Raw genomic sequence first — 23106 nt, forward strand, 5'->3', positions numbered from 1 at the left:
TCTAACTTAGCAGGAAACTGTGAGATGGAAATGCACGTGTACAACCACACATCCGTCATGTAGTCCAAATGTCCACTGTCCCAAATCAAATATACAGCACCTCCCAAACAGTCACAATGTACATAGTCATACAGTCTACTTGTAAACTACAATAATGCACCAACATACATGTCAACACAATGTCAACATGCATCTCCCCTTCACATTGCAGATGGACAAACAACACCTCCAGCAGACCAGACCACCCATCAGTGATGCTGGAGAGGACCACTACACCTTCGACACCGACGCCCTACAACAGCCCTTTGACATCTTAGGCAACCCACCCCCAAGAGCAGGGCAGCCAAGCCACACAGAGGAGACCCCAGCCCCTGCACAAATCACACAGCAGGAAGCACCCGCCACCACGGCTGGCTCCCAACACTACACCTAAGCACACATAGCATTCCAATGCCAGGTGTCAGACTGCCAAAAGGAGGTGGCTGAACAGGTGCGGGTGGTGTCAGAGCTCATGGAAGCCAAAGTAGATCACATATGTGGGTGTTCAAGTCCCATCATGGACCACCTACACTGCACAAAGGAGACCCACACCGCGACAGATACACATGCATGTGCACATTTCCTGCAATGACCCACACCCAGAGCCACAAAATCATCATTCACACCCCCACACTGGACCTCCAGACGATGGCCCAGTCCACTCATCTTACGCATTGAGTGGCTGACGACAAAGCTACATGTCCAAGGTCTTACCCGCTTCCAGCGGTGACATGATTGCATCCACTGTACACAGCACAATGTGATGTTGGAGGCCCCGGCGCCCTCATGCATACATTATGACCACACGGACGCATGCAGATATTTGGTGAAACTGGCTACGGGCACCTGCGCCCGGCCCCTTTATTAGCAGGGTCACATGTACGGTGAGTGTATGCCAGCCCGCACGGAGTGGTTGGGGCTGACAACAACTTGAACAGTGAACACAATTAAAACGGAAACAGAAAACCTCAGCAACTGCGGAGCATCATGGTGGTATTCGGAGCAAGTACAGGGGTCACCCAAAATGCAAACAGAAGTGTCCATGAGTTGCAGTGCACCGAGGTTGGGGCACTGGAGATGAGCATGCTCATGTGAAAAAGATGTCGAGGATTGTGTCCCTTCGGGTTATTCCTGATGCAGCTGCAGTGGGGTGTGTTACACATGCATCATCTTCCTCATCATCATCCAGTGTCTCCCACACTGCCTGAGGTGACATTGCTGCGTGAGCTCACCACAGCACACAACTCATTCAGAAATGGTCCAGGAGTCGTGGTGCACTGAGTTAGTGGCACCTGGAGTGCTGAGCAGGGTATCAGGCAGATGATTGCATCAACAACAGATGTGAGCAACTCTGTTAGTCTGCCAGTATGGCTGGTTCGACTCTGGCAGTTGGCGTTTGGAGGTGGTGGCGTGTGCCTCCTGCGGTGATGCGACATCCGGGCCGGTCAGAACTAGATTTGATGTGTGAGCCCTGGTGGACTGCATTTGAGTCCAGAGGCAGCGGGCAGCGCAGAGCCAGAGACACATGGCGTTGAGGACCCCAAGGCCATCATCTCAGTGGCCATCCAATATCTCACCAGACAGGGTGACTGACTTGAACACAGAGTTAGTGGCCCTGGATGCACTGCGGCCAGCACAGGCACCCCACCACGGGTCGGTGACTTGCAGTGCAGTGAGATGGGCCACGCAAGCTGAGCTGGTCCTCATCGATGTCCGAGGTGAATGTGGCAGAAGGTTGCGGTTGACAGTGGAAGGTGTCCTCCAGGGCATGATGCAGAGGGTATAAGGCATCCAGAAGCAGCAAATTGAGGAGTGGAATGCTAGAGACTCGTTTTCACCAAAAAATCAGTATCACCGACATGATGATTAAGACAACCCCAGTCCATAGACTCAGTCGCCACCAAAGTTCAAACAGAAAGTGTCCATGGCTGTCGGGGAACAGACATAGTGGCACCGTAGCTGTAGGGGTATGCAGTCTGCGATAAGGCCAGTACGATGATATAAAAACTGCCATAAATAAATCAAGACTCAGTTCCCAATGTGTGACCTACTCAAGCGCAGTGTAGGCCTGAGGCTGTGGTCAGCAGGGGCCCACAGCCACGTGTCGTTGGCTCGCAATGCACAGAGTTAGTGTCACCAGAGCAGTTGCTGACAGTGTAATATCACCTCCGTAACGAGGATCCTTTTTTCTCCGGACTGCACCACGTCTTCCTCTTACTCCTCTCAATGTGTTCAATGATATGAACTCTGCCATGCACGAATCAAGACTCAGTTCAAACTGTGTGACCTACTCGACCGCAGTGTAGGCTGAAGGCAGTAGTCAGAAAGGGACCACAGACAGGTGTCGTGCGAATGCAATGCACAGAGTTGGTGGCACCACATCGAAGGGAGTATAGTGACATAAACGCAGCCATAAAGTGTGTACTCAAGACTCAGTTCCAAATGTGTGACTGACCTGGCAGCTGTGTAGGCCGGTGGAGTATGTAAACGAGAAAGAAGTACTGCGGGCCTGTGTCGTGGAGGCCATGATGGTCGGAGGAGGCTGCTAGGCTTGCGGTACTCGGGCTTGGGTCTTGCACCGGCATGTGGTGGACCCTCCTTGACACACGCCGGTGTCGGCAGGTAAACAGCGAGGCCTGGCTGAGCGGGGGTGGGCATGATGGATCAGGGACCAGCGGCCCAGGGTGCAGCAGGTGCACATGTTCGCAGGCAACACTTCTCACGGCGACAGCGACGGCGTCGGCCTTGTGGCGGGCTAGGAGGCGCCACCCTGGCAGACACGTTGGGCATTCCGAAAGAGAAACATGCCCAGAGCGACGTGCTTTTTATTCACACCCCTATGCTGGCCTGGCGTACGCCGGGCCAGCCCACTCCACACACGCTTACAGGGGGGACGTCACAAGGTACATTTCTGGGATCTTCCCCACTGACTGGGGTGACATGGTTGGTTCCACTGTCCACTACACTCCATACACCAGCGGTGTATGTGGACATGGATTTGTCTGTGGTCTGCATACTGGAGTCTGTCCAGCACATCTCCACCACACTTGGCATTGTGTACCTTCTCATTCATGGGTCACTTGCCTCCGTCGCACATGCCTGGTTCCCACCTCTCCCCACATTCCGCCATTGTGTGGCTGATGTGCCATGTCGTTGATGACTCATGTACATGGCTAGCCCAGGTTGCCGCAGTAAGTTATGCTGTTGTGTCTGGTGTGTGGGCATGTTGTTTGGCATGTTGAATGTGAGTCTGTGACGTGTGCATTCCCAGAGTTGTAATTTACATGATTGTGGAGTAGGGGGGTGTGGTGTGTTTATTTGGTACTTGCCAACGAGCAGTGCATTTCCATGGGTGCCATCCTGTTGGCGCTGGTTGATGATGGACTGTGGGTAGAAGCAGGAGTCAAGCACGCTGCCTGGGTAGTTGGCAACAACGTTGGTGGTGATTCCCAGGTGGTCCACTGTTGCCTGCACATTGATGGAATGGGTGTGCTTTCGTTTGAGGTAATTGTGTGCAGAGTCACCAGCGGGCACAAGTAGGACATGTGTGCACTCAACTTCCCCCTGACACGTGCGGGAAGCCAGCTATGGCATAGATGCCTTGCTTGGTCTCCAGCTGTTTATGCGCAGTGTGGGGGGAGTATGGGTACTGGGGTACCAGGCTGATGATGTCATCCAAGACAGTTGTTAGGAACTTTGATAGGGCTGGCTATGACACTCCTCCAACTCTGGTGGTTGTTATTTGGAAGGTCCCAGAGGCCAACATGTGCAGCGCAGCCAGCAGCTTTGTCTGCGGAGGGATGTTGGTTGTCCGCTGTGTTGGTACCATCCGCTTGTGGGCAATGGTGGTCAGGATGCATAGGATGGTTGTCTTTTTGAGCCTGTAGTGGGCGATGACATTCTCTGGTGGTGGGTCTGTGAGGTTGGTGCGTTTTCTGGAGGTACGCTGTCTTCGTCTGCGCTGCCTCTGTGGTGGTCTGGGGGGGTGGGCGGTGAGGGGTGCAGGGGGTGGCGGTCCTGGGTGTGGGGGCAGTGGGTGTTTTGGCCCTGTTGGGGCTCCGTGCTGCATGGTCCATGGCATCGTGGTCTGTGCTCCCTTGTCTGGTGCCGGTTGTCGTCCGACTTTGCACCCGGTCAGAGCAGGTGTTAATTTCCTGCCGCTAACGCGGCTTATCGCATGTTTTGTGATCTTATCGCCGATCTAGCTGGTCATTTAGAATGTTGAGGTGTGGTGTTGTCGTAGCTTTTTGCTCAGGAATGCCTACTCTGCATCTCATTAGCGATTGTTGCCGGGGTCATCCGTGGCGATATTTTTTGAGGATGCTATCGCCGGAAAACTGGTGATATCGGCTGTTTGCACCGGCTTGTGAATGAGGCGATAAATTTAGTGCGACTTTGGCTGTGCTAAAGTGCCGATAACTCGGCGATAGATCCTTGAGAATATGCCCCTATATTGTTTTCTTTTTCTATTGAAAGAAGAGCAAAAAATAGTGCAAATTTAGATGTCTCGACTTTTTCATAAAAATTTTATTTTATGGATTAGAAATACCTTGTTAAAACCGCAATTACTAGCAATGGCTAAACAATAGGTTTTAAACACTCCATTTGTTGATGTTTTCTTCTTAACTCAGCGATCCGCCTATAATATTAACTGCAGCAAAATTCGGTGCTGCATTAGGTGTGTCTGTACAAGCACAAAGTATCGGGGATGTGACTTTCAAACCTGCACCCTTATAAATGAAATGCTATTTTGCAACAAGCAGAATCTTAGGATGCACAGGATACTTGCAATGCTTCATATCGTGGAGACGTGGCCTGTGAGTCAGATCTGCTGAGAGGTTCGAGTCCCAGCGACGACTCGAAAGCCTGTGACTCTAGGCAAATCGCATAATCTTTCCGTGCCCACAAAATATAAATCTGACCTTTTGTAATGTAATTTGAGGCTCTTGTGAAGAACTTCAAAGTCCTTGGGCCGAGTTCGTGCTATATAAAAATGCAATAAATAAATAAATAAAACACTTTCGCTCCTTTCCATGGATTTGTTATAATGGGGGATCGAGTGTTTTCCCCCCTTTCAAACAGGTGTATGTTTGCTGAACTGACAGCAATTTAGTAAAGATCTTTAAAGGTTCACGCCAGGTAGGCACAAAATTAAATAATCCATGTTTCTGTAAAATATTGACTCAATAAAACCTTTTTGTGCTATTTTTATTATGTTTTTATGAGCAGGTAGGTGATAAAAATCTGTATTACGAACAACAGTTTCTTGGAATTAGGGCTTTAAATTTAATCGCCGGTACCTGTTTGGGAGCTGTAACTTACCTGCACATTATGCAACAAACGGGTCATAAATGAATTGCCAGCGCAGCCTCTCTCTACCTAATCACAGATTGCAGCATAAAATCTCCCATGAAGGCCAATATTTCTCTCCACCGCCCCCTCCTATTAAACTCCTGCCTCGCTGAGGGGCTGGCAGTGTTGATTGGATCATCATGTCATCCTCGAGCCTTGGGGAATGGCGATCCATAATTCAGCTGGAGTAAGTCTGCTTTCTTTATTTTCTGGGCTACCTATATAATAATCAATTGCAAAGTTGTCACTTGGCAAAAAGCGCGCGCGTTTCCAGGCTTCCCTCCCTGCCTGGATTGGCTTCACATTGCAATCAGCGCGCTCCTCATGGGAATAGAAACTGTTTCTTGTTTTTTACGCAAGTCCGTGACACATTAATAAAGAGACATTTTAATACTATCCTTTCCTGTCAAGGCTGTAATAATATTCTTTTCGCCTAAAAAATGCTTACGAGGCGATGGATTACATTTGAGCCAAAGAGAATTGTAAAATGTTGGGTTCCTCTTGAGGGAACCGTCATAACATTAATGTAGCTATGCTGTCAACACTCGGCGCAACAGTATTGATGTGGCATAGCATTCACAGTTTCAATTATGTTTTAACAGACATGGCATGCCTGCATGGGGGAAATTACAGCCTCCATGCCAAGCATGCCCTCTTCTCTCATTAAATTATCATTTTCTTGATTTACTTCCTCTGCGCTATTACATTCTCGCGCTAGCCAGGCTTTAATTAGAGTTTGCTGCAACACAATTAAATGTGATTTTTAGGGAATTTTTTAAAATCAAGGGAAGAGATGCCAAGGAGTTGTCCCACTAAAATAAAATGCTCTTTACGTTGTGCAATTAAAATTGCAACGTTCTCTAAATGTATTTTTACTTTATAGGACTTATCAGAAAAATTACCACTCTTCACTCCTAATTTTTAGTTCCGTCAGATATATCGCACAGTGTAAAACATGCTACTGCAACCAATTTCCTCTAATAAGTTTTTCAGTATACTCGCCACTTAATGCACGTAAAATACATTGTATATTCCAATTATTCATTCAAGAATCAATGCCAAAGCTTCCATCATTATCCAAAAATCTTCCAAAATCTTCATTTAATTTTTTTCCTCACATGAAATTCTATCTTCTATGTTTTCCAGACAGAATACTTTTCAAGAGTGCTGGAAATGGCCCTTTTTGCAGGGTTATCTCCAAACCTTTTGCTGCTTCCTCCTATTTCTTGACCGGTTTTTGTTGGCTTCTTTAAGACTCTGGGCACATTAACAACACTACTAATCAGTGCTAAAGTGCAAATGCTCTCTGTGCGAATTGTAACTATGATTGGTCATCCATGACTGGCATATTTGATTTACTGGTAAGTCCATAGTAAAGTGCACTGAGTGTGCCAGGGCATGGAAATCAAATGCTACAAGTAGGCGTGCAGCACTGGTTGTGCCACCCACCTGAGTAGCCATGTAAATGTGTCTCAGACCTACCACTGTAGAGTCCGCACGCGCAGTTCTCAACTGCCATGTAAACCTGGCAAGTGCACCCACTTGCCAGGCCATAACCTTCCCTTTTCTTACATGTAGGGCACCCTTAAGGTAGGCTCAAGGTACCCCAATGGGCAGGGTGCAGTGTATGTGAAAGGTAGGACTTGTACTATTGTGTGTGACATGTCCTGATAGTGAAATACAGTGTATTTCGTTTTTTACTATTGAAAGGCTATCTTTCCCATAGGCTAATATGGGAGTTGGTTTGTAACATCTTACAAGTATAACTTTTCATTGGGACAAGATAGAGAAATTGAGTTTAGGCTCTCTGAACTCAGAATGTAATAACACATCTTTTAGACAAGATAATTTTTCAATTGGGTTTCAAAATGCCATGTTTAGAAAGTAGCTATTTTTTTTCCAAGCATTCTGTATACCTCTCCTGTTTGTATATTGTCTGGTTTTGGAGTGACAGGGGCTGAGGATGTCCATTAACTGTAGACAAGGGTGGGTGGAAGTGTGTCCTGCCTTTCCTTGGTGATTCATAGCCAGGCTGAATAGACCTTGACTGTATTTAGAGTGGTGGGAGGAGTTTTCACTAGCACCTGATTAGGCAGTGTCTACTCTGCACAATGTTGTCTCCTCCTCCTGTAGTGAAGCTGAGCTGGAGAGGGCATAACTGGTTTAGACTGGGCTCGAAAGACCCTTGCCACAAAAAGAACAAAGAGAAAATGGGGTATAAGTATTAGACCTTAAACCCCAGAGAATTAGACCTATTCTGGACTCAAGAGGAGCTTCTGCCAAGGAGAAGAGTTGGATAGCTGTAAGTAGGAGTTCTGTCCAGTTGCTGTGTTGCTTTGCTGTGTTGGCCTGTAGGTGCTGCTTCTGCCAAAGAGAGGACAAAGACTGGAACATTGTTGTGAACCTTCTTGAAGAAGAATCTTCAAGAGCTTGTGTGTGCTTTTCTCCTGTTCTGAAGTCTCAGGGCCACAAAGACTTGGCTTGCACCCACTAACCAGCACCTGGACTACTCTGTGGACTCCTGTATTCGTCAGGGCGCCAAATCTAGAGAGCTCTGAGAATAGAGTGGTTGTTGCTGCAAAGCAAGAAGAACAACTCCGACGCTGTCAGCGACATTGCCAGTGACGCTGCGACCTGCGCTTAGGCTGGGGGCACCGCTCGTGAAGTGCACGACTCACCACCCCACCTGCACCGCAGCTCTGACGCCTGCTGATGCCTGCAGTTATCGGCCTTCCCGACACCAGCACTCGCACAATGTCATCACTACCAGCACCAGCATCACGTTATTGTGGAGCTGATAACCAACGAGGTTGCGTTCACGAACTCTCCAAAGACACATTCCCTCACTGGAACCAACGCCTCACTACCAAAGTCACTAAACTTACCTGTCCTGGTCTTGATGCCTCACCTCCTATTAGACGCAATGCCTCACCTCCCCCCTGGCAGAAGGGAACCGGCTCTGCATCGCCACCAACTCCTCATCTTCACAATGACTTGCATCACCTGTTAACTTCATTTTCCAATGTACTGTTGTTTGGCGGTCAGTCTGACTCTGTGCCTGGCCTGTGTACCTCACTGTCGGCACGGTACTTTGGATTTATGCCTGTCACGATGTTGTAATAGCTCCAGGTTGAGCTATTTTGTTTCTACAGTTTGATTTTTGCAAGTAACCATTTTAAAAGTGATATCTTGATACATGTATGTTGGATTTTTGTCATTTTGGTCTTGTTTAGTTAGGATAAAGATACTTTATTTATCTAAACTGGAGGGGTGTCCATCTATGATGTTTTCAATGTGTTCCTGTGTGTTCCAAGTACAAATACTTTACACTTTGCATTTGGGATAAACATGCCTGCTCATGCTTAGCTACCAAGGGAGTGAACAGAGGTTATCTAAAGTGTGTAACTCCCTTACCCTGACTAGAAGCAAGGGTCCCTACTTGGACAAGTTAGGGACCCCCATTTCTAATAAATGGGTATGCAAAATTCCAAATTAAGACATTTTTTCAACCTTCAGAAAGGTCTAAGTAAACCTTTCGAAAATCTTGAATAGTGACATTTTATTTTGCACATCTCATGATTTACCACTACTTATTTTGTTATTATTATGGAACTTGGTAAAGCACTTAGCTACCCTATTTGGGTTTGCCAGTGCTGGGAACTTAGTGGTATTCTATCAAGATCACACAGCAAGCACAGTTCAGAAGAGCCAGGTCTTTAAGTGTTTACTGAAAACTGAGAAAGATAGACATGATCTCATTGAGACAGGTAGCATTCCACAGTTTAGGGCCCAGGTAGGAGAAAGAGTGACCTCCTTCTCAGGGTCTCCTTACTCTGAGAACTATGAAGAGATTGGTATTGCATGATCGAAGAAGGCGATTAGGCTGGTAAGGCATCTCCAGTGATCGCAAAATCAGAGGGCCTGAATTTGTCAAGATTATATGGATATAGCATAGAGCTTTAAAGTGTATTCGCTTTTCGACTGGCAACCAATGAAGATCTTGAAAGAGAGGAAGGTGGAGGAATGCTTAGGAAAATGAAATAATTGTCTTGCGGCCACATTCTGGACTATCTAAAGTTGCCTAAGAGAGGTCTTAAGGACCCTAATAAAGAATGTTGCTGTATTCCAACTTGGGAATAAGCAGTGCCTGTATTACTGTTCTTTGGGTGGAAACGGGGAGACATCAGAGGATTTTCTTTATCCATCTCAGAACACTAAAGCATGTAGAAGCTATTTTAGTGATATGATGGTTCACAGAAAGCCTTTCATGAAGCCAAAAGCCTAGATTCTTGAGTATGGAAACTGGGGTTAGCTAGGTACTGAGAACCTCCTGCCACAGATGAGGTCCCCAGAGATGAAGTTGATTGCCCAGAACCTCAGTCTTCTCCTCATTCAATTTAATGGAGTTGGTATTCATCTAAGTGGCCACTTTCAGAATGCAGATATATAAAGTGTCAGAAATTGAATTTTCCTTGGATGATCTGAGTGTAATCTGCATAAGAAAAAAAGTGTAAGGCTGCAGCTTTCCACTATATTAGCCAATGGCCATACTCAGATAATGAAAAGAGTGAGACTGGGAGCCAAGCCCTGTGGCATGCCAGATGATAATGGTAGAGGATTAGAACTGTAAGTTTTGGTGTAGACCTGAATAGACTGATCTTGAATAAATGAACGTAGTCAAGTCAAGGCCCTGCCTTGAATGCCCTTCTGCTCCAGTCTTTGGAGAAGTATGTTTTGATTTACCATAGAATTAAGTAGATTAACAAATGTCTGAAGGTCCATGGACAAAATAAAGCTTAAAGAGCAGGGTGAAGCAGGACAGGACGGGATCCCTTATCCTGCTTGTATTTGGGGGCAAGCTGGTGCAGTACAAGTAGTCCATTTCTCTGTGTGACTGGTAGCAGCCAGTGAAAGAAGTGGAATATAAAGAAGCATGAATATTGGCCACTCTCTTGCAAAAGGCGCAGGATATTTCATAACACTGCAACTGTGAAAGAAGTGGAGGTAGGAAGTGATAGTGGGATCAGATTCAAACTTTAACCATTTGAAATAGATTTTGGGGACAGTTTTGTGCCATATTACTTTTCTCTGAGTAACAAGTAGCTCTAGTACAGCTGCAATTTCTATGATAATTTTTTAAGGCCAGTTTATACTTCTGCTTATCGACTTCACTGTAATGTTTGGGGCCAGACTCTTTCAAGGCGCTTGCAGTCCTTTTTTTTGCATTCGCACAATGCATCATTTAACCACGTAGCTGGAGGAAGGGATCTGTGATGAGTATTGTTTAATGGTAAGTGTGGAGTCAAGAGAAATCCAAAACCAGCTATCATTCGTGGTGGAGTCAGGCTCCACTAAATGACTCCAAGCATGTATATTTCACAGCAGAGTGGAACTAAGAGCAGAACAATTGAGTTTTGACCGGTTCCTTGAGTATGAAACTAGGCTGTTTGCCTGGGCTACAAAAGTAGACAAAATTAAAATAGAAAAAATACGGCCAAATGGTCTGACCAGAATAAAGTAATTGGGCAGTCTGTCCGTTAGCCCTTCAGATTGTAAAACATAGGCTAAAGCAGATGCCCACCTACATGCGTAGGGGCATTGTTTTTAAAATGACCATAGAAGGCTCTGAAATCCTCCACCAAGGAGGAGGTTATTTTGCAGGTAGGATTATCAAAGTGCATACTAAAATCACCTAAAACAATTAAATTGGCACATTTCAAGACAAACGGGGGGAGGGACTCTGGTACCCGAGCGCCCAAACTACCAAGAGCTCCAGGAGGACAATAAATCAAAGCTCCTGACAGTGTGAAATTGTTGGATAGGCACAAAGAGAACAGAATGGAATCACAGTCTGAATGGAAGGATTTTGCATTTTGCATTGGTACTGAGATTTAAAAATAATTGCAATCCCGCCATCTTTCCGATCCAAGCAATGCAGTCTAATTATATGATAGTCTGAGGGTATCGAGGCAATGATGTTGGGAGTACAGGCATCACTAAGCCAAGTTTCAGTCAGGAATACAGCATTGAGGGCATTGTTAATTAACCCCTTCAGTGCCCGCCCTTTCCCCCTCCTGTGCCGGGCATTGTATTAGTGGGCGGGGTCCATGATGGGATAGTCTCGTCATGGGCACAGCGCAACCGCGCTCCATGACGAGACTATCTCGTCATGGGCATAGAAGAGGTTAAGAAATTAAATATTTCTGATTGATGCTGTTTAAGATAGCAGCATTTGATATTAAAGAACTGCTAAAAAGTGTTATTAGGATCTGACCCCAAAAAAAACTTTAGGCGCTAAAAAGTGATGGCTGTCTGAGAGAGGGGTGGGCATCACATTAAGATATTACAATAAGATACGATGCAAATGAGATGGACTAAAATCTCATTATGAAAGCAGATACCTAGATTTTTAGGAAAATGGTCAATCTTTTTAGAGTTGTATTTTGCAGGATTCTGTTTTAAGGGGAAAACCATCCTTTAAGGATGAGGATGCTTCACACACATAATACTGTCATGCTTGATCTTTGGCATCCTCTTCCCACCCTGGTAAGATAGAACCACCAGGGCTGACTCAACCTCCTCAAGGACTTGGTGGTAGGAGGGAGTTCTCGAAAGAAACTGCTGGACAGGGGGCAGATCCAAATAATCAAAAAATACTTTTGAGTGCCTCGGTTATCACGTTTATTAGGGAGGACTTTAGGTATATCTAAAAACAGTATATCGGGAAGGTAAGTAGAGAACAATGAGTCAAACCCATCTTGCATAGGCCAACATGTTTCAGCCCAGAGTAACTAGCCTATCTGGTCTGGGGCATTCGTCAGGGCTCTAGGATCACCAAATCTAGACAGTAAGCTCAATCTATCCTACAAGGTAATGCTACAACATCAGTGATGCAACCACCCAGGTGAGTCCTACCTGAGTTATTTGAACCTTCTTGATAAATCAACCCTAGACTTTAGGGGATACCGATAATCTGTTCAGAGAGGAGGTGGTGTCCTTTGTAGTCAAACATTTATCAGTTGCATGGAGTGGGACAATTAGGTCACCGGGCGTGGTGGACCTTTTGACAAAATTTTGACTACAATAGCAAAAATGCATTTATATTATCATAATGTCATTCTGTAGCATCTCTCAGGTGGTCCTCAGGGGCTCATCTGATGAATTCAAGTGGTAGATGTTCTGAATGAGCCTATATCAAAACATAAATATCACACAGACTCGCACACTGTTGCTTTATTCTTACAGGCAGACTTAATCAATGTGGGAATAGATCAGTGCCCACTGTTTCCACCCATACTGAAGCTATAGGAGGAAACATCATGTTTATCTGAGTACAAGACTATATCACCGATCAAGAACCTTGGTATACCATGCATTCCTAATAGGGTCCTCATGTAATGTCATCAAATTGTGTGCACACATTATGGTCAATTCAAGTAATCACACATTGAAGATGAAAACATGACCCAGTGTCCCACTAATCCTAGATGAGAGTGTTCATTTGTGAGACCCTTGACAGCTAAACATGTACAGGGAGTTTGAGTGACATAAGTCAACGAACAAGTATTCCTTTTGCAAATATAATCAAAAGAGTTGCCACAGAAAATCACTTGAGGTTGCGATACAGTAAAATGTCACAGAAAACATCACTGTAGGCAGGTTGCATGAGGGAGAATGGAAGATAAGGTAGACATATATTGGATGCCAGCCTGTCCTATATGAAGAACATGACAAAGCTTTACATTTTCTAATACAGTAATGATCCTGGCTTGGGCTGGGACTGGATATGATTAAGATACTAACACTACCAATACTTCTCTTGGTGGTACTGAAAGAAAAGTATAAGCCGATGTTACTGGGTGGGCTGCCATATAGGAGTGATTTAAAAATGATGGTGGTGAGGTATTTCAGGGAAGAAAATATAAACTATAATATCACAGAGAAACATGGTTAGACACACACAACCTGTTCTATAAGTGCACCATGAGTCAGATGAAAGAGAACGCAAGGAAACACACATCCTTGCACTCCACAGAGCAGCAGAATTCTCAAAATGCATCACAATCTCACACAATGTTTATGAGCATAGATTTACAAGAGTAATGCTGAAACTAGATATGCCAGAGGAGATGAATGCACCATAAGGATAAAATGATGCAAGAGGTCTCAATGAGTAAATCATATCAGCTAATCTTGGCAAATGTCTAGAAGAGTGATGTTGATTACAAAAGAGTTCCTAATTCTAGCTAAATTGGGTATTTTGCCATTAGATTCTGATTAGTGCTTGTTGCCATTGGCTTAAGTCTCCCTGTTGCACAGGCCAGTAGCAGTCACTGGTGGTGGGAACAGTCATGTGCTCAGTACACCCAGGCCTGACTCCGCTAGCATCCACCCAAACCAAATGCAGCGAGTGTAAATGAATCTAGTAATATTCTGCACATATTTTAGGACGAGATGGAATTGTGAAAACCCTTACCATCTTAAACTTCTGAAAAAACATTGACAAATGCTATTTTGTTAAGGAAACGTCTTCTACAGAGCTTAATTTCCAATACAGTTTCTTTTCATTATCTACTGATATGAGCTATCCATTTACATGATAAACTCCGAGACATCTTCAGGATCATCTTGGTTAGTAGTTGACCATGATTTAAATTCACCAATGATATCCATTGTTTGTCTCATATCGTCTAGCATGGCCATTCTTTATTTTATCTCTGATGGAAAGAGCATGCTGCAGAAGAAGAGGAAATATAGTAAGGATTCAACAACAATGACCATAGTTTCTAGCTTTACATTTTGCAAATGGTTTCTGGTTCTTTCTTCTCTCCTTTTGACTTAATCAGTTTCATCTAAAGTCTTAGTCACAGGGATTGTAAAATGGTTCTTCTGTAAAGTTGAAGGATGAGCAGTACTATTAACCTCCTGCTTGTATACCCAGATTAGAAAAGGCCTTTTGTATCTTAGAGTTACATTTTCCTTTCCTAAAAGCTGAAGTACAGATTCGCTGTCTTTTTCTCACTTCCATGGAGCAAATGAAGATAGCATTATTGTATTTTCAACTGCTTTTCATTTATAGCTCCACTGTAATGGCTTAGATTTCCCTCATTGTTTCTTGCCAAGGTGTTGGAACATTTGGCAATGAGTCTGTTTAAACAACACAACAATGAACTCTTAGCAAGATAACTATATGAAAAAGCATTGGATTATTTCAGATGCATAAATCTGTATGAAAATTTAGTACAATATAGTATACTGAAGAAAGGTAATGATAACTTTGAACTGTGGCCCTGATAACAAGGTCACTTGTTTGTGGTTCAGGATATAGGAGGTTCAGAATCACCGATTCTTGTCAGTATCTCTGCACCAGAAAATGGTAATTCTGATTTTTCGCCCCAAAATGGGAAATACCTGCAGAGATCCAGAAATACTGGGTACCATTCTATGTGGTTTTCCACAATTCTGGGGAGAAAACCACTTAAATTTCAACTGCCCTGTGTAGGCATAAAGGGTCAGCATAATTGCTGGATGCTATCGAGGGTTGATAGGGCAGGCTTGAGCCTGTCCCGGAAGAAAATTGTCTGCTCACCCATGTGGCTACAGGAGTGGGTATGGGGCTGGGCCCGAGCCGTTTTGCAATTCATGCTGTGCGCAGTGGGGTCCCCTGTTTCAGGGCCAAGAATAATGGCACATCGAGTTGGCAGACCTGATAATTCTAGACTGGGAGATCTCAGTAACTGTGGTGATTCCACTACGAGTGATATTCAACCACTAGTAATTAGAACCTTATTGTCTTTAGAAATGTTAATTCTAAACAATGTACAGGGAAGGGTTTTCAGGAAGGACTGAATTCTCTGTAGTGCAGCCTGAATTGTCCTACAGATTGTCCTTATTACCAATCCTGTAGTAAGGACAATCCATACTCCAAACAGGAGATAAGCAACTAGAAACACCGGAAGCTGTTCAACACACTATGTGGGAGTGTTGCAGCGCGGAATGCAAAATCCCTCCCTTCGTCACAGATCATAGATCACACTCAATCACTACATTCGCTGGTGGGGCCCATAACTTCAACATACACCCATCTAATAACCTGTTTCAAAGAGGTGATTGTTCCACTCGCTGTAATGGAAGAGAGTACTCACATAACCCTATTCATAAAGATCTAAAACTTTCACCTTTAGTACTCCTCCCATGAATAGGCCAAGGATCTACTAGCTGCTGGTTGAAGTGATAACAAATTCTATAACATTATTTACAGAAATACATTTCCTCAAATAATAACGACCCAACACAGTTCTTGTAATGAATATTAAATTTTATCTAAATAATTGAAATTCGAGTTTCTGGGTTTTAATCAAGCAAAAATAGATCATCATAGTTACCTATTCTGGCTAAAAGTCGCCCTCTAAGTCAGAATCTTGGTCATCAGTTCATACTGTCAGAGTCTTTGGAAACAGCTGTCCTGCAGTGTCACCGTCCTCTCCGTAAGCATAACGTCAGGAAATCACAAATCATCTGAAGGGTCTTGACCGGAAAGAACTCTCCCAAAACCTCTCTAGTCTACCATTTTTATAGTAAATTTACATTCCAAAGTGTAACGATTGATATTTTGAACAAATTTGATTGGTCCGTTGGGAAAAGTTCAACTTCTTTCCCATACATATAATGTGTCTTTAGATATAGTTCCAGTCCACGCAATAGTATATTTTCATTGTTTCTTTCAGAGCAGCTGGCCGAAAGCCTGGGAAATAGCCTTGGTTGTCACAGTTGAGTCGGGGTCGTGTAAAGGCCGCGGCAGCTGATGGCGACGCATGCGCACTTCACCCAGAGATGCTCATAACGGAGTTGTTCTCGTCTAACAGGGATGTCGGCCATTTTGTGGCCACCAAATGGTCAACTTAAGCAAAGAAACACAAACAAATGTAATTAATCCATAGAAATGACTAATAATCTGTTATCCCCTTAGTAAAACCCATATGTGTATGTATTTATCTAGCAGAAGCAACACTTAATGCGGGTTATATTCACATTAATAAAGCACAAATCACAGATACATCACGAAAGCAACATATAATCATGCAATTTCTGAATATATAATATTAATATGCATACAAATTTAGTTTACATCATTAGTTAGGCCATGCCACTGCAATTCCCACATGTATTTCTTATATTAGTAATGTTGATCAATTCACACAGCAAACCATTAGTATAATTACTATTAATTAATTAATCTTATTATCCAAACATATAAAATGGAGAGGGTATACGATTTTAAAAGAAAACCCCACTCCAGCAATCCCCCCTTTGGTGATTTTATCACCACACAACACTAAATTGATTCACCCTTTTATGGGAAATTGAAATGTATTCTTGTTCTTAATTATAGGTCAGTTTCTTCTTCATCTCTTTTTGCCTTTTTTATACAAACTTTCTTTCCACTCTTCTAAAGTTATCTCTGTTAAGCCTCCATCTGGATCCTTCTTTCTTTTTAGTTTTTCACTTTTTATTTTATTCTTGGTTTTCTTGTTTTTACAACACAACACAATACATCCTAATCTTAATATTTGTAACACGAAAATCACACAAGTTAATGGGAATAATATTTTACCTATAACTGTACTACCTATTTTCACTAAAAAAAATTTAATAGCAGCAATTTTCTTCCCAATCTTTTCCCAAACACCTTCAAGCTCCAGTGGTACAATTTCGTCAATTTCGTCATGCAATTCAGTAATATTTTTTATGTAAACTTTCAGATCTTTGCTTTCGTCTGGAATGTAAGTGCAACAATGTTGAACTTTCAGCATTCCACAGACTCCACCCTCTTTTGCCAATAAGATATCAAGGGCAAGTCGATTTTGCATTACCATAGCACGCATGGCAACCATTTCAGTATTAACCAATAAAAATCCTCCAGCGGTGCTTGTTGACAAGCGATCTACTACGTTGATAATCTTCTAATATTGTTCGCATTCAGAGATATTCCCACTGCTGGTATCAATGCTCCAAAAATGTCACCTACAATTTCTGCCCAAGATTCTCTTTTACTACGTGTTAATTGATTACCTAACCTATGTATACCATCTTTATCTCTGTCCATGTGAAAGATTTTTGGAAAGACCAGGCCTACGTAACATGTGCCATACCAATGATCTGGCAAACGATAATATGCCCTGTTCCCACAGATAAAATAAAGTCCAGGAAAGACTGGATCTCTTCCACCTTTAAATCCCCATCCACCTATGATTCGATATGTATCATGGCACTCACTATTCCCTACGAAATGATTATCGTACGCCGTTTGATTCCTTCTTATACACAGTTTCCCTTTCTGAGGCCAATCTAGAGCCAAAGTTGGATTGGACTTTCCCTTCATTTGGTTTTCCATTTCTACATCCCAGACTGTTTTCTCCCTTTTTCCTTCAGATCCCTTTCTTCTCATTTTCAATCTCCTTTCCTCGACCATGTCGAGGAATGTCTTTTCGTCATTCTTCAAACTGCATGTCAAATTATTTTTAAATATATATTCTAAAGTTAGTTCCTTAGCTACTAAGAAAAATTCACCTAATACCTTAGCAGGTCTCACTTTGTTTAGTTTATTATTAGCAGGTACTTGCGAACAAATGTTATCTACATCTGAAAAATAATATTCTAATTTTCCTGTCTCATAAAAGAAGCTTGCTATCACACTACATGCTATTCCATACGTTGTTGGAAGGGGATGATATGTCACTCCCTCTGACACAGAAGCAGGTAACTGCATACATACGTAGCAATCCCTTACGTCCATGGTCTTTACATATTCATACAATAACTTTGAAAACACATTATTTGAAAAATCATTAATAGACCTATCCTTATGTAAATAGTTATCATCTATTCTAGTCGGAACTGCTTTTGGAATCTTCTCTATGTTAGTAATGTTCACAGTGTGTCCTTCTACTGTATCTATAGTGACCTTAAAAGAAATCAGCAGAGCAAGTATACTCCATAGAAGCATTAATAATCCTGTACAACAACAACACATTTTACACCATCTCTTCATGAATGTACATCTCCTTTTGCTACTATCTATGTTAGCCATCTTGTTAATTTGGACTGTGTCTTTTTACTTAGCCTCTTTCCTTTCGTAACTAGTTCTCCAATATTAGGCCTCTAAGGCCCTACTTAATTCTACCAGTATCTATCGTTTGATTCAATTATTACTTCTTCGTCAATAGTTTTCTAGATTTTCTCAGTTTGGCAATTCATCGTTTTTCACTTCTTTCAGTGCATCCAAATACAGAATTTCCTGATCTTCCGTTTCTTCTTCTCCGATGTCGGATAAGATAACTCTCAGGATTCCTGCTTCTTCCTCTTCTTCAACCACTTTCAGTACAGCCTCCTCTGGATTTCCTTGACTATCTGCCTCTTCCTCTGTTTCAGGCAGTGCCACGTACGTCCATTCTGGTGACTTATACTTCTGGTTGGGTTTCCTTGTTCTTTTTCCATCTTCTTGATTGGTCTCTTCTTCTTTTGATTTGTCTTGGCTTGTCACTTCATTTACCTGATCTGCTCTTGGTGATTTCACTCGTATCAGCCGATATCTCAATCTCTTTATTTTGTTTGGCCACACTTCGTCCTTTTTGACTCTTTTCTGTTTACTTTCTTTATTGTTCTTTTCCTCTCTCCAAGCTCTTTTTCTTAGAACTCGTCCCTCTGGTATCTCATTTTCACTCTCTTCAGATTCTGTCTCAACTTGCTTTTTCTTTTCGACAACTTCTTTTTCCACCACTGTTTTCCCTACTTCTGTCCCTCCTCGGGTCTCCGACACGCAATCTTCCTGCTGGCTACTTGTCCCTTCACCTAACTGGATGTTGCAGTTCCCCACACCTCCTCGGGGGTCTTCCGCAATCTGTCCCTCTCTCTCTGTACCTGTCCCGCTTTGATCTACTATTTCGGGTGGAATTTCTCTTGGTCTTTCATCTGGAACTTCCTTTTCTCGAATTTCTTTCACTGCTTTTTGGTTGTCTTTTCCTTTTTCCTTTCTGTGTTCTTTTCTGGGACCTTGTCTTCCCTGTTCGTCTTCAGAATCTGAACTGATATCAGAAATCTGCAATCGTCTTCTCAGAGAGATACTTCTGGGGACTAATATTTGATCAGGTTTTTTTTCCCCCCTTTCATGATTTTCTTGTGTTCTTGGCTCTTCGTTATCTGATTCAGTACCTGACTCTGATTCGTCATAGTACTCTTTTCCTTTGCTGTCAACTGGATTTGGTATCCTCAAGGTATGGCTGGCATGGATCCGGTGTTTCACTCCAGCACACTTAACAGCTGTTGTTGTGGTCAGAATGACTTGTCTTGGTTTTCCCCACCTTGGAACCAAACAATTTCTTCTTCTGTGGACTTTTATTCTTACCCAGTCTCCTGGGCTCAGATCATGGGCTGGCTTCCTTTCAAGGGTGGTGGCATCCGCTCCAACCTGATGAAACACAGAATGAACTGCGTCAGCCAGGCCTTTACAGTACTCCAACACCATGTCATCAGTTATTGTCATCAGCTTGTTGACTGGGATGTAAACATGCCTCAACTCTCGTCCCATGACTATTTCATGAGGACTTAGCCCTGTGGTTCTGTCTGGTGTTGCTCTAATAGTCATTAAAACAAGAGGCAAGACATCAGGCCATTTCATACCAGTGGCTAAACACATTTTCCCAATTCTGTTTTTGATTGTACCATTCATCTGTTCAACCACACCAGAAGCCTCTGGTCGGTAGGCACAATGTAGTTTCTGTTGTACATTCAATGCTTCACAAATCAATTTTACAATCTCGTTATGAAAATGTCCTTCTCTGTCTGATTCAAGAGTCACTGGGAACCCAAACCTAGGGATGAATTCTCTCAAAAGTAGCTTTGCCACTGTCATCCCATCATTTCTTCTTGTTGGGAATGCTTCCACCCACCTGGAGAACAGACAAACCACAACCAGAACATACCTCAGTCTGTTACACGGAGGCATTTCTATGAAGTCAACCTGCATTCTGGTAAAAGGTCCACCTTCCTGGCCTATGGTCCCTAGACTCACCACTGTCTTTCTCCCAGGATTGTATTGCTGACATATCAGGCATCTCTGACACAGGCTTTCTGCTACAAGTCTGAATTTTGGATTGTACCAGATCTGCTTAAAAGACCTTATCATGGCGTCTCTCCCTATGTGTCCCTGGCCATGATACATACATGCCATTGTAGACATCATGCTATCAGGCATTACTGGTCTTCCATCTCGATAGACCCCTACATGGTCCTTCTCTCTTGGTGCACACCCTGCTTTTATCCATTGTTTCATTTCCTCATCTCCTGACTCTTCCTGCAATTGTCTCACTTCTTCCCAGGTTCCTACTGTGTTAGTAAACATTACTGAGCAAGAAGACATTTCTCTCTCCTTGGCCCGATTGACTGAATTCTGGTTCCGTGCACAATACTGTGCCATATCATTAGCATACCTATTCCCAGTAGTGATGTAATCACTTCCTTGACTATGGGCAGCACATTTTACCACAGCCAATTGTTTAGGCAGCTGTATCGCCTCAATCAATTTCCCAACCACTTCAGCATTCTTTATAGGGGTTCCACTTGAGGTCAGGAAACCTCTTTGCAGCCAAAGCTGGCCGAAATCATGGACGACCCCGAAGCCATACTGATTGTCAGTTATCACAGTCACTCTCACACTTTTCCCAATTTTACATGCTTTGGTCAAAGCAACGAGTTCAGCTACTTGAGCTGACCTCACTCCTTTTAAATAGGATGCTTCCATCACTGCTGCAACCGTGCATACTGCATATGCTGCGCTTAGCACTCCTTCATCTGTTCTCAAACATGACCCATCAACAAACAACACAAAATCACTTTCTGGCAGAGGTACATCCTTTATATCCGGTCGTGGCTTTGTGCAGTACTCAAGCACATCCAAACAATCATGATCCTCTTCATCTCTCACTTCCACATTCTCAGCATCAGGTAACAACGTTGCAGGATTCACATTCACACATCTCGCAAGGCTCACATTCGTTGCACCTAATATGACCTTCTCATACTTAGTCAGCCGACTATGTGTCATATACTGAGTACGACTCCTTGTTAAAAGAATCGCCACATCATGAGGCACAAACACTTTCAATGGATACCCCATCACAATACCTTCACTCTGCTCCAAACTGCGACATGTTGCAGCCACTGCTTTCAATCACCCAGGTAAAGCTGCAGGTACTGGGTCAAGAATTGAGGAAAAATATGCAATTGGTCTCCTCAATCTTCCATGCTTCTGGATCAACACAGAGAGTGCACATCCATTTCTCTCACTGCAGTACAACTCAAACTCTTTCTCATAGTCAGGCATGCCCAGTGCTGGTGCTTCACACAAACCCTCTTTTAATCTTTTGAATGCTGCCAATTCTTCCTTGTTCAATTCAAGGGGATCTTTTACATCACTCCTTGTTAATCGCACCAAGGGCTTTGCAATCAGGAAAAAGTTACTAATCCACTGACGGCAATACCCCACCATTCCCAGAAACATTCTCACCTCTCTTTGGGTCATGGGGGCTCTCATTCCTTTTATAATATTGATTCTGTCTATTGTTATTTTTCTCAGTCCTTTCTCAATTTTATGTCCCAAAAATTGCACTTCTTTCTTGCAATACTGTAATTTTGCTGGTGACACTTTCAATCCTCCGTCTGCCAAATGATTCAGTAGTGCTATTGTGTCTACCTCGCAAGCTTCACGGGTTTTTGACGCCCCCAAAAGGTCGTCGATATACTGCACTAGTACTGAACTTCAGGCATTTGCAGACTTTCCAAAGATTTCTTCAATAATTGATTGAATATTGAGGGGCTCTCTGTATACCCCTGTGGGATTCGGCACCATGCCAAAATCCGCTCTCCAAAATGAAATGCAAAAATTGGCTGACTGTCGTGGTGCAATGGGATAGAGAAGAATGCATGACATAGATCAATTACTGTATACATTTCCGCATCATGGGGAATTTGGTACAGAATTACTGATGGGTTTGGCACAATAGGACAGCATGATACCACAATTTTGTTTACCTTTCTCAAATCTTGCACTATCCTGAATTTCCCATTAGGCTTTTTCAGTCCCATTATCGGTGAATTACATGGACTACTCATAATCTCTCTCAAAATTCCCTGCTTGATCATTTTCTCAATTATTGGAGTAACCCTTTCAATTATCTCCGGTGTCAATCTGTACTGAGGGACATTTGGATAACTTATTCCTTCCTTCACAGTTATTCTGACTGGATCTACGTTTCTCATTAACCCTACATCTTCTCCAGTAAAATCCCACACTTCTGCCTTCACTGACTGTCTTAGTTCATTTGGTAATTCATCAGGGTTGAATATTGCATAAGTCTCAGTTACCTCATTTTCTCTGTTAGCTATAGTCATTTTATATAGCACATCCTCATCTGGTGTTTCAAATGCTATTCCATCTGGAGTACAGAATATAGTGCAATTCATTTTACACAACAGATCCCTACCTAATAAATTAACCGGACTGGTGTCACACACAACAAAGCGGTGCATTTCTGTGAATTTCCCTATACTAACTTTCACTGGTTCTGTCAAAAATGTTTTTTAACTGTCTGTTGGACACACCAACCACTTGGATTGTCTCATCCGAAAGAGGAAGATTCTTAACATCAGCTGATCTAA

The sequence above is a fragment of the Triturus cristatus genome, chromosome 2_2, assembly GCF_964204655.1.
Source record: "Triturus cristatus chromosome 2_2, aTriCri1.1, whole genome shotgun sequence".
NCBI classification, from domain to species: Eukaryota; Metazoa; Chordata; class Amphibia; order Caudata; family Salamandridae; genus Triturus; species Triturus cristatus.